This window comes from Labrus mixtus, chromosome 6 (assembly GCF_963584025.1).
Source record: "Labrus mixtus chromosome 6, fLabMix1.1, whole genome shotgun sequence".
In the NCBI taxonomy this organism is placed as follows: domain Eukaryota; kingdom Metazoa; phylum Chordata; class Actinopteri; order Labriformes; family Labridae; genus Labrus; species Labrus mixtus.
Genome location: NC_083617.1, coordinates 14,309,322 through 14,323,038, shown reverse-complemented (window position 1 = coordinate 14,323,038; position 13,717 = coordinate 14,309,322). Strand labels below are relative to the sequence as shown.

Sequence of the window (13,717 nt, the reverse complement as noted above, 5' to 3'; positions counted from 1 at the left end):
AGCATCGATTAATTCTTATTAACTTCAACCTAATTAGGCCAAAATGACTTGATGTTTTAGTTCAGCGGAGCTTTTTGAGTGTTGAAGTTTGTCCATAGCAGTGTGTTTTGCTAAAATGTCAATGGAAGATTCAGACACTTACTGTAAGTTAATGGTCAACTTTTGAAATAATTGCTTTTACACATGTTTGTCCAAATTAGGCTATTTTTTCTCCAAACATCACACTGAGGAAGCAGAGGGTTTCAGTTCACATGCCCCTTCTTGACAGCCTTCAGTATTACTACAAAAACTGTCCTAAAATATTCACAGTGTAAAAGACGATAGGTAAAATGTTATGTCATTTCCAATCAGAAGAAAGAAGAAGGCCGAAGTATACATTTTAACAGCGTTTCAGTACAGGCACAATTAAGACTTAAGATTATAAATATAGCCAAAAGGAAAGCTAATTTGAAAGTTAGGATCATCTATAGTGGCAAAGGGCCATCGTCTCATGTTGTGATACTACCCAATTTAAGTGTATTTATGTGTGTGTGAGATGATGCAAATGACAGTGGTATTTATGTGGGTTCAATTGCCAGTGTGGGTTTTGCCTCAGGACCCCTCCATTCACGTCAATCATGAAACCCAAAATGAAAACATGAACTGCAATTTACAACCGTCACACAAACATATCCATGATATGTTCACATACCAACACAGACACACAGCCGGTAAACATGGGCAGAACCTGATTTATGTACGATTTAAATCATCAATCACTCAAAACGTTCAATCAATCGATCTTTCAATTTATTTCATTTTTATAGCGCAAATTCTTGACAGATTTTATCTCAAGATATGTTACAAAAGGAGCAAGTCTGTAGCGTTTGCTGTTATATTATTTACAAAGACCTAACATGAATCCACCAAAACAACTTATTATCGTCCTCATCCATGTATTTACATACATTTATTCTCAAGGTTTTGCAGTAACAAACATGATGCTAAGTAAAGTCACTAAACCATAACCAGGACTGACATTATTTTATTTAATGAATTATTCATGACACATGCAGGCCATGACTCAAGAAATGCTTGTCAAAAGATTCATACAATCCCAACCTTTAGAGAAGTATAAACTAATTCCAAAGCAGAGTAGTGATGAAAAAGAAGAAATGTCTCTGTGAGCAGAAAAGACTTGAAGGTCACATAACTTGAATATTTTATGTTTACCTGATGGAAGCGAGTAGAGTGCACTCGTTTGACCTGGCAATTTGACTTGTTTGCACAGGGTTCTGCTGATGTCATGAAAAAGAGGCTTATATAAGAAAGGGGATTTCGAGACACCCGTCAGCCCCCCCCCTCCTCCTCCATCCCTCCTCCTCCTGTTGTAACCATCTGCCCTATACATATTGTATTACCTCATAGTGGAAGTGAAGGGGGTGTGGGGCAGGAAATCTGACATAATTTGGTCATTTCCTTGTTTTATTTAGTTAAACATATAACAGTCTGTGTTGATTTCAATTATTCCTAAAATAATCAGCGCCATAAAAATAAATGCACATTTATACAAGTGTTAGACTTTTAAAAAGCTATATTTGTATTCCCTCATCCAAGAAGTTTATGACGTCATTATTCAGTTGCTATTTTCTTCCATATACCTGTTTGTACACTTTGTACATGTTGTTTGAAGTACCAACATATGTGTTTGCAATTGTTTTGAATTGAAAGAAAAACAAAAACAAGTTAGCTATATCCTACTTTTGCAGAGGCTCTAATAACATTGTGTTACAGAGGAAGATGGTGGTAGCTTTACAGTGCTTCACTCACATCTGGTTACACTGATAGTGGCATCAAGTCTGACTGACAAACAAGATTCTCAAACCACAAGTTTTAAATCACACTGTATTTTAAAGTGCTTTGAGTATTTTGTAACTGAGTTGATGAGGGTGGGTCTGTCATTTTTTTAGGTGCTGACAAAATCTAATGAAGAGGAGGATCTACAGTCGCAATTATAAGGTCAGGAGCATGGCTGTAACTATACTTCTTTCAGTGGTGACGAATGTACTGACCCCAACTTGTTCTGTCTGTCCATGTCTCTGTTTACACTGGTATGGAGCTTGCAGAGAAAGTTTCATGATTCTCTTATTGATTAAAAAAAAAAAAAAAAACAGGCATTATTTAATCAACCATAATGAATGAGACTATTACTTTTCAGATAAACAATTAAGATCTGCTATTCAGGGTGGATTACTATGAACATGAAAACATACTAAGCCTTTACTCTCGTTTTTTCGTCCAGCTTTGGACATCAGCAGATGAAACTACTTTTAAAATACATTTAATAGAAATATTATATAATTTTATATGGTTACCCTGCAACAGAGGATGATAAAAATCAAACCTATTTATTCAGAAATGACCAAACAGCCATAGTGTCTGAAGACAGATTGAATTCTTAAGCATCAGACTGAATGATCAGAGTGGCTCAGACAGTCACAGTTGGCTTCTCACAAAGGGATATTTTATGTGCCCAACAGCCAATGCACTCTGTTAAACTCGTGACAGGACATTTTGACAGAAACAGACAAGGCTGTAAAGGGCAAAGCAACTAAAATCTGCATCAAACTGGATTAGTAGTAAAGCATTACATACACACGTTCCTCCTGTGCACAACCACCTGTCATTCTTCTGACCACTTCTCCAACCAACACACACTCACACCTGTCCCCTTCAACGGTAGCATGTGTTTGCTGTGCAAGCACAACATTCAGGCTGTGCTTTTGGTCAGACTCTGATGTTAACAGTCAAACAATCGTATCACAACTAAATAGTTGAAGACTTCAACGGATTCAAGTACCAGTATCTTTAACCAAACAAGGCACATTTAAAATCTAGCTTAAGTGCAGACAAAATGTGATTTTGGCATGAATGGTTCAACACAAAATGATTATTCAACTGTTTTTCATCTCCTTAGTTAAAGAGTGTGCAAAGAGAAAATCTGTAACATGCAATGTCATGACCTAAGGTCAGCACTATGCCAATGCATCATTCCTTCCTCTCCTTCCAATTTCAAGGATCCATCGAACTGCTGGTTAGTATGTGTCGCTCTGTTAGCTTGGAGCTTTCTGATAGAACACGTTGAGCTTCTGTTACTTTTAGTTATTTTAACTCTCTATCTGACATTATAACACTTTAAAAGAAAGATTGTAGTGCTACTAAACTCATGCGAACCAGATGCTTGATACATGTTCCCAGAAGTAAGACAACTGTGTCTTTACTCCAGTACATGGCAGTGTTAATGTTTAATAGCTTCCTCACTGTGGCGTGCTGCCCCATGTACACATTACAAACTAAATGGTGTGGGTTAAAGCTAAATCTCCAATTCAACTTTGTAGGTTGCTATCTACTGAAGGGGCTGGAGCTGGACAAAAGTGGTTAACAAATTAACAGTAAGACCAAATCCTAGTGGTGACCCAAAATTGTCGAATATTCTACGATTTGTTCGAGAGAGCCTCAGTCAAATGTCAGTCTCACAGTCGTACACAAGGATTATTCCATTACAGCTATATTGGTGGGCTCACAGTCTAACTTTACATAGATTTGCCCATTTTCTCCAAATAATTCCTAACTCATAGCTTATCTTGGAATAAATATCAACTTGTTAACAATTCCAATGCAGCTCTGAAAACCACTTGAACTTTAAATGAATGCCTTATGTGTGTGCATGAAGAAATCACTCCAAACAATGATAAAAGCAGCATATCCATGTTTTGAGAATTTCATTTGCCACAGGAAATTTCAGTCATCGGCACAGTCGCATGCAACTGGCCGTCAGAACAGGGGCATGTGCCTCCTTTCAATTCAGGCTCTCATTGGATGTTATAGGCTGTAAACAAAGGATAACAAAGGATGTAATTGGTCGAATGAGGTGTCATCACAAAGTCAGAAAAACACTGGCGTTAAATTTGTAGCAAACCATGGATCCTTATGGAAGAAATGTGTTTGGATTAAATCTTTTACTGGGTTTAGAGTGTGGGGACTTGTTTTTGATGGAATATATGATGGGGAGAGTACAGTAAATCTTCAAATGGTAAATTAAAAGACCAAAATAAAATTGTTGTTTGTTTGTTAGATGTTATTGCAAGTTTAATGTTATTCGATGATCAGTTGACGATGGGCAAAATCTGACAAATCAGGTTCGACTATGTAAATCCTTAGTCATGGACAGGCCTACCAAATCCATGTCAGAAGCTGCATAATAAATTAAGCATCAAGTATCTTTATTTCTGTCCCTTATAAAGAAATATTCTTGTCAATAGAGCAGTAGTTTGCTGCATGTCTGTTAGTGTACGTACATAAGGGACGTACATTCCAACATCAGGGCAAAGTTATGCTCTGAGGATTAGCTGCAGGTTTATAATCCAAACTACAGCAGAGACCAGTATGCCTCTTGGATTAGCTTGGGAGGCTAAACATACATAAAACATGATGGACACTGCAGGAGGGGACCAGCCTCCTCCTGTCATGGCAATGTATTAAGAACACTGAAAGGCATGCACGTGCACACGCAATACACAGAGCTTTCAAAATTGAAAGCTTTCACTCCTTCAATGTAGGTTTGACACCAGAAATGTCCTTGGTGTAGTCACTATGTCATAGTGCCTATAATATGCACTATATACACAGAGGACATTTTCTAAAGAGACAATATTCACACAGAGAGGAAATTAATGATAAAAAGAAATATGGAGAAGGCGAGTTAGCTCTGCTGATATGTTAAGATCTGATATCTATACACACATTTATCAACTCATGACGTATAAAATCGTAGCTGCTTAGTGGATTCTCAAACACACAAGCTGTAACTGCAATAAAATGCAAGGGCCATGCAAGGGTAAAAAAAGAGTTGTGTAAATTGGAGTGGTGTCAGAGGAAAGGTTATAAGGCTGCTGTGTTTCTGCCTCACAGGAGCCCTGTCTGTTAAACTAGGCCTCCCCATGCACACATACCTCCTAAAACTCCTCCCCATCTTTCCACCCAAGCACAAGTTCCGCTACCGATGCAGCTTAAACAGGGGACTAATTGTGTGTGTGTGTGTGTGTGTGTGTGTGTGTGTGTGTGTGAAAATCCTGCATGAACCCTGAAAGCCTGATTCACACCCATTCTGCAGACATGGAGTGTTGCCATAGAAACGAGGAGATGGGTATATTTTCCCCCATGCAAGCCTGCCACGAGTCTGCCACACATAGTACAGTACATGTTCAAACGCACATGCGCACACACACAAACATAAACCCTCTCCTGGGCTTGGCACTGCGGACTTCTCTCCTGCTGAAAAACCGCAGAGATTATGAACTTGAAAAGGTTATTACCACGAACAATAGGAAGGAGCATGCTTCCTCTTCCTTCCACATCTAACACAAATTCACACACATACACACACACACTGAAACCACTTAACACCAGATCTCAACACATCCCCATTAACTGAATCAATGCTGAGAAAGCCTTCCCCACTGTTCAACTCTGTAATAGACGCATGAGAACACAAAAAGGGAATGCGCACTGCAGTTCAAGGAGGGAAGCAGCATCGCTCCAGCCGCTTATTGGATAGATGACGAAAGGCGTCCATCTCCTTTCTTCCTCGTTATTTCAGACATATTATTGACTGGAACTTGAATCAATAAAATAACAAGAATTTGTAGGTTGTAGCGGACCACAAGCAGGCATATAGGGTTTTTCAACAATAGAAAAGTGTGTCAAAAAACGTTCATCATTTCTTTTTTTGTGAGCAAGATAACACTGAAAAGAAAAAATCCTGCACATTACTCTTGCTGTGCATCACCAATCTTCTTGCAAGCAAAAAAATAAAAATATGAACTCTACATAACAGTTTAATTGCCAAGTGGTATACTGATGTGTCATACAAATTTTGTCTTCCATATATTGACTTTGTCGTCAAAGATGGCACACACAGTGACAAAAAGCTTTTAACTTAAAAGAAGATAAATTAGAGATAGTTTCCCCGTGCTTGTTTCACTTATTATGACAATATTTCTGGTCATGTAAAAATGTCATTATGAAAGTTAAGTGAAACAGGAGTATTTATTCATTATACTTGCTCAACAGTAAACTCGACTGAAAAGAACAGCAGTCAAAATCTACTGACGGCCAGATGGACAGATCATCCCTTTACATGAAGAGGAGGAGAGAACGAGCCGTTAGTTGCCAGTTTCTTTTGTTCTCTGGTGTTATCTATCAGCTAGAGTGCTTTTTACAAAAGAGCCCTGAGGCTGAACGAGTGGTTGGGCTCATCCCACTGCTAGTATGAAAAGGTGGAGACAGGTGGGCTAGTGAAGCCTTATTTCCACAAACCAGGCCCAATGATAACCCCACGGCTCCTTTAAACTGGTTGGAAAACTTGACACAATCACAAAAAGATTTTCTATGCACTCAAACAAGTGTTTTCGCGCTATAATCTGGATAGGACAAGGGCCTCATCTTATCCACATTTTGCATTACAAAGTTCAAATCTGACTTCTCAGGATAGATGTAATTTTCCTGCATCCACAATTAACATGCTCTACTTCAGTGTTTGAAAACAAAAACCCAGCTACAAGCTTCCCTTAATACAGCAACTTTGCTAGTGCTTAAAAATAGCTCCCTTTAAGCATTTGGAAACCTACTCTACAAAGGCACTGCCCCAAATTCCACTTCACACTTACTCTTTTGCGCTAGCAGGCAAATGCTTAAACACTCAAAAGCTATTGAAATTTGTGAGTACATACAGGCCCACTGAGTTATTTTGGTAAACATATGTTCAGCTGCCACTTGCGGGTGTCATTATATGATGTGATTGGTAAGTGGTTCTGGGGGTAAGAGGGAAGAACCCCTAACATGAAGGTCTTTGAATCTCAAAAACAGTGGGGCTGTCTTTGTACAAAGATGTCCAAGAATAAGTGTTTACATTATGAGAGTAACTACAAGGCTGATGGCCATTAATGACATTGGATGCCATTTAGTATAAAACTTCCTCTTGTTGATTGTGGACAGAACAAGACTACAGAATTCATCAAATCAGAGACAGGATTCTGTTTATTTGACATGTAGTTTAGTTTTGATATAAATAATACATTTCTCTTGAATGGGATGTTTTTCCGCTTTTCTTCAGGACATAGCACTTGTTTAAACCACCTTGTGGTTTTGGGGGTCTCCATGATATGTACTATGGTACTATGGTACTTACCATGGTACAGTATGTACTATGGTACCATGTACTATGGTATTTAGTATACAATAGTACCACATACCATGGTATGTACCTCAGGGCTCGACATTATAACTGGCCCGGATGAATGATTGACAGAGTCAGCTGATTGCACGTTCAGCTGGCCTGCTCGGGCCAGTTAAAATACTGCCTGAAAAAAAAATAGACAGTAACACATTCTCAATTTCACAGCGCTTTCCTGTCATACCAGTGTTTTGTCAGTAATTTTTTTTAAACGTTGCACTAAAAAACTGCTACAGCATCAACGTATCAAGCGCTCGTGCGCGCGCATGTTCTACAATTCACTTAGCAGACGCTTTTATCCAAGAGTAAGTACAACACAAGCAAGGATCTAGAAAAAAGGGAACAATGTCAGTAAGAGCAAACGATCAGCTTTGAGTCCGATTGGACACACAGGTGCTGACAGGAAGTGACCAGAGGCAAAGCACAACACTGACGGCAGTTCTTGAGAGCTCTAATCAGTATAGAAACCATCTTATAAGTCATCGTAATCAAACAAAAACAATCGTGACAACCATCATCATCATCATCAATGATATCGAAACCATCATCATTAGTGCATGTGTGTCAAAGGCAGCCGACGGCTTCACTGCTGTCCCTCCCGCAAATGCGCTCGCTACTCTCGATTTGTACACTCACACACAGATCTTATCACCGGAACAGTCGAGAGTGACAGCAGGGCATGACGAAAACAGAAAGGGAGAAAAGTTTCAGCCACAGTGACAGACAGCTGGAGGAGCTGGAACACGCTGCAGCTAAATTTCCCCTTAAAGTTAAAGACTAGATCCTGGTAAAGATAAAAGTTATTCACAAAGCATCTTAGCCCTTAAGAGAGCTCCTAAAGTAACGATCTAAGGATGAAGAGTTTCTCACAGAGGAGAAAGAAGGAGAGAAAGGTGATCATAAAAATTCCAGCTCCATCACAGCCTCATATTAAACTAGTAATATGGGAGGTACTATGGTATGTACCATGATGATATGTGATATACCATAGTACTATATGGTACATACCATAGTACATGGTATACCATTGTATGTACTATGGTATAGCATGGTATATACCATAGTACAAGGTATATGGTATAGTTTGGTATACCATAGTATGTACTATGGTACCTCACATACGGTATTACCATGGTACATACCATAGTACCTCCCATATTACTATGGTATACCATGTTACATACCATAATATATGGTATACATACCATGTCCTCTTGAAACACATCTTTACACGAAATATCCTGCTAGACCGTATGACACAAGACACATATGTTCTCAATGTTGTTATTGAAGGAGAACAACAAAGCACAGGAATCATTTGGGGAAGACAACCAGAAAGCCACAAGCTGACATATCAACCTAATTTGCTTCTTAATTAAATAAATTCCCTAAATCAGCCTTATTAAGAGATGTCTGACTGCCTACTGCCAATGTGACTGTAAGTTAGTCAGCTAACTGCGACAGAGTATTAACAGGATATTCAGATGTGAGTGTGTAGCATGTGGGTCTGCATGACAACACACATTTAGCCTGCAGCTAGAAGCACATGCCCTAATAAACAGATTTGCTCATGACTGATGCTGAAAGGAGCAACACGACAAATAGTATTGGAGAATTCCATAATTAGGAAAAAAAGATAAAAGAGAAAAAAATATTTTTATATTTGGACAAAATTAACAGTTAAAAGCAACAGAAGGAAGGGCCAGCTTGAGGTAAAAACTGCAATAACAAGGACAGAAAATCCCTTTGAAGAAGTGAAAAAAAAAACCTATTGAAACACTGAGCTGCAGCAGGTTATGTGTATGCATGTGAGTTAGGGTAATAGTATACAAGTCTGTGATTTAGCTTCAATCTGGCCAAGTAACAGAGCACCTTTTTGATGCTTTAGGTAAACAAGAGTGAAAAAACGCTCTGCATGCCCAGAAGCAGGTATACTTGAGTTTGTTGACATATTCTTCATCTTGGTACTGTGAAGAACATTTGGAGATAAATAGGTATAACACACTAATTCATATTTGAGATGGTGAGTGTGAATGAAGACTATTTAATATCAATAATCAAATGAATATGTAATTACAGCCTGACAGAAAACCTAAGGGCAAAGTTATGCTCTGTTATGTCATCTCAATCGTTAACCCTCATGTTTAAGATTTAATGCTACCATTGACCTCATAGATTGTGATAATGTTGCAATTGACAAACATAAGGGTTGGATTTTAAATTGGAATATTAAAAGCTTCTTAAATAAAAAAAAAACAAGCCAAAGTGGTAGAAAGATGCAAAAGGTATTTTTCTCAATACAGCCGAGAGAAAAATACAAAATTTAAATATATAAAAAAACACTTAAAGAAGGCTTATAAGTATAAGCTATCCTATATCATCTATTTTCAGAGCCCAGTTATGGAAAGATTTTGAGTCAGGCCTGCCTGACATCAATGGTGGCCTCTGTTTGCCTTTAAGCATTCAAAACAGAGCTCCCAGCCTTAACACCACACCCCAAACCAAAGCAGTAAAGAGAGGACAGACGTGCCTTTATTTTCAAAGGGACATTAACATGGGAGCAAAAGTTTCATTTAAAAGCAAAGCAATGCACAACATTTCAACAAATCAACATTCAATGGCATATACTTACTTCAGTTATCCAAAAAAACATATCACACATCTCATCAATGTAAATGAATGAATTCACTTAAACCCAATGGCACCAGATTCTTTCTGAGACTGATTTTCATAATCCAGAGAAAACAAAGATTTGTGAAAACCCACAAAAAAGGACAAAGAATCTATTTCATCTGACCAAGACTCCATGAGTGCGTTCGAATTGTCCCTCCTATCTCCTTTCACTATCCACTTTACCTTAACCCCGCGAAAACGTCATGAGGTTAAGGAAAGATGTTAGGAGAATTCATAAAGGACTTAGGGAAAGGCGATCTCGTTGCTCTGACAATCCAACCGCATTTTCCACTAGGCCACATCATGAAATGCGACGGGCCGGCGGAGGTTAATGACGTGAGTCTGCCGTGTTGAAACTACAATGTTCCGAAAATGGACTACAAAAAAACACATCTAAAAAACTTTCCCCTGTGCCTTCTTACCGGTGAAATAATCCTAATTACCACAAGGTTGGGATTGAAATAAAAGCTATATAGGCTTCCAGGCTACAAGTGAAACCATCAGCTTCCTGTCCACTCAGAAATCAACATCAAAATAAATATGATTGTATGAAATTAATTGTTACATTAATGCAAGATATAACCTACACATAATATTTTAAGCATACAAATGTACAACTGCACAGCATTCTTAAGTGAAATAAATATGTTGAATAAAACATCATCTGTGTCACTTTACGATCATCGCTTTAAATGTTGCGGCCGCAAGGAATTGTGGGGCGTCATATCTCATCTCCTTTCGTAAAGGATGGTCCAGTGTATCCTATGCTAAAGGAGGTTATAAAGGAAGCATCGACCCACCTTTCCTTAACTTTTAGAGAATTCGAACGGCTCTTATCATGGCCGCCACTTAAATGCTTCCGGGGTTAAGGTAAAGTGGATAGTGAAAGGAGTTAGGAGGGACAATTCGAACGCACCCCATGTTTCACTCTGCTTTAGAATTCCAAACCAAAGACAATAAATTCAAAAGAGGCCAAAGCATATTTTTGGACTGACTGCCTTAGAAATGAAACCCTCTGTGGTTAATATCCTCCTCAGAAAACAGAAATGCAAAAATTAATAGCATGAAAATGAACCTCCACTGACAGTAGGGAACCATTACCGCAATCATCATGTCTGCTTCATGTAATAGACATTACAATGGACAAGCACACACATTTTTCTTTTTATTTTAATAGTCTCCTGTGGACAAGTGTTGAGAACTGCATGTGTGTTAAAACACTTCATCCAATGTAATTGTTCATGTAAAATAAATAATATCTATCAATCAATCAACATAGTAACTGCTGTCTAACCTAAGACTGTTCTGCAGATAGAGAAGTCTGAAACTTGTCTAGACATTGACCTCCTCCTACACAATCTGCTGCACCAGAGCCATAACAGAGACTTTGAACACACACAGGCATGAACGCTTACACACTCCTCAGCTCAGCCCATGAGACCTATGAAATGAAAACCGTTAGTATTGAATTTCTTCTCTTGCAACAATTGACATTTCGCAAGTTCTACACTAATTCAATCTCCTTACTTTTCCCATGTGAAATACACACATATGCAAACATTCTGCTAGGGTTACATCTTGTGCAGATGAGAAGGGGTAAGACCGAGCAGTGGATAAGAAGTAACAGAAAAGGAAGATGGAGGAGAAAGATCCTCAACTGATAGGCTGCAACAGTTCAAAAAGGTTAATGAATTAGCCATCTCTCAACACCAGAGGATTCTTGGCGAGTCAGCAAGAGCTCCAATGCAATTAAGTCTCTCCTTCTTCCTTCTCCCAGGCACCAGTGCATGGCACGGGTGGTTAAAAGCAATATAGTGGATTTAAATCTAATTTGTGTTAATTCAGTTTCTTATTGCATTGCATATGGGGTTTTCCCCAACAAAGAAAACATGTTGACCATTGACATACGGTGACATCCTTATCAAGGGAGCAGTCTAACCAATTCGGATCCAAGATTTCTGGTTTAATTTTATTTGAAGACTCTTAAGAGAGATCAATTTATTGACTCACAAGAAGCTACCAATCATAAAAGGCTTCCTCTTCCGCAGAGTCCTCCTACAAAGTGCTGAGTAGTACAGTAAATTGAAAACCTGCTAAGTGCATTAGCCTATGACCTGAACACTTCCGTCTTCATCCATATGGCTCTGGAAATGTGAATCCCGTAGGCGACTATACAACCACAGGAAAGGGAGAACACCACTAGAGCAAAGTACAAAGCCAATCTTCGTCCTAAATTAACCCAATAAGAACCGATTGCCTTTGACATTCGAACACAAACTGAACGCGTAGGTACTGACTGATCCATATAGTCAGTAGCCCTTGCTTCAGTATGTTGTTCTTTTTAGTGATACAATTATGGCAGTCCACTGTTCATCTCCTTACACTGGCTCCCAGTTACTGCTCGCATCAAAACAGCGACAAAAACGGCTCCTCCTTACTTAAACTCTCTCATCCAGGTCTACACTCCCTCCAGCCCACTACGCTCTGCCAATGAAAGGCGTCTGAGCCAACCTTCACAACAGGGTCCTAAGACGCTAACTAGACTCTTCTCCCCTGTGGCCCCCCGGCGGTGGAATGAACTTCCAAACTCCATTCGAGTCCCTCTGTACCTTTAAGAAAAAGCTAAAGACCCAGCTCTTTCATGAATACCTACTAACTTAATGATGATAGTCTCGATATCATTGATGATGACGATGGTTTTTGTTTGATAACGGCGACTTATAAGATGGTTCCTATACTGATTAGAGCTCTCAAGAACTGCCGTCAATGTTGTGCTTTGCCTCTGTGCAATGCCTGTCAGCACCTGTGTGTCCAATCGGACTCAAAGCTGATCGTTTGCTCTTACTGACATTGTTCCCTTTTTTCTAGATCCTTGCTTGTGTTGTACTTACTCTCTGATGTACGTCGCTTCGGATAAAAGCGTCTGCTAAGTGAATTGTAGGAGCTAATCATCTAAAAGTCTCATCAGTGATAGGGTATCACCAGTAAACCAGGAAGCAAAGGATTAAAGAGAAATGTTTAAAATAACTAAGATAATTCCCAGCACAAACAATCAACACACTCTGAACCAATCAAATGTTTCTTTTTACCATCTTACTCAAAAGGCCTTGGCATTTGAAATGTTGTAAAACAAAATGGCAACTAAAATAACACTAATAACATCTGACTTTAATCTACATCTGCACTATTTCAAATTCAGTACATGCTCTATGAAGGATTTAGCCTGTAGGTGGTCTCTGTGAGGCAGAGGACACAAATGGCTGAACAATTGAATAACCAGGAGGTCAAAAGAGCAATGCTGGGACAAAACCAAAGATTAACCAAACCAGTCAAGACTGTCAAGAGTTTCATAGTTTACATTGACCTTCTACAGCTAATACAAGACGATTAACAGTATCTGCTCAATACTCCCGAACTAAATAAATACTGCAGTTCTTGCTGTTTATTAAAATCGACAAAAAAGTAATTCAGTGACCTAATGTAAGGTTTTAACAGTATTTCATTTTGTAAGATATGAGTGGACAATATGATCATGTTGATTACAGATTGAATTATCTTCCCTAAATTACAACAAAAAAAAGAGGTGAGACAATGTACTATGTCTGTTTATGCTCATGTATTAAACACTCAAACTACATGGACTAATGCTGATTCAACTTTAACACAAACAATCATTCATTTATGTACTTTATAAATACACATTGAACTACACTGATCAGAAATAGCCTTCATTTCCTTCCAAAGGGACTGAAAAAGGAACTGAAAAGTAAA

At 38.6% G+C, this 13,717-nt stretch overlaps 1 protein-coding gene across 8 annotated transcripts in view; it reads right to left on the bottom strand.

Annotated features, from left to right (window-relative positions):
* Positions 1-13,717, bottom strand: part of LOC132975534 (girdin-like) — a 64,688-nt gene that overhangs the window by 37,311 nt on the left and 13,660 nt on the right. The gene's annotated exons all lie outside the window — the stretch shown is intronic.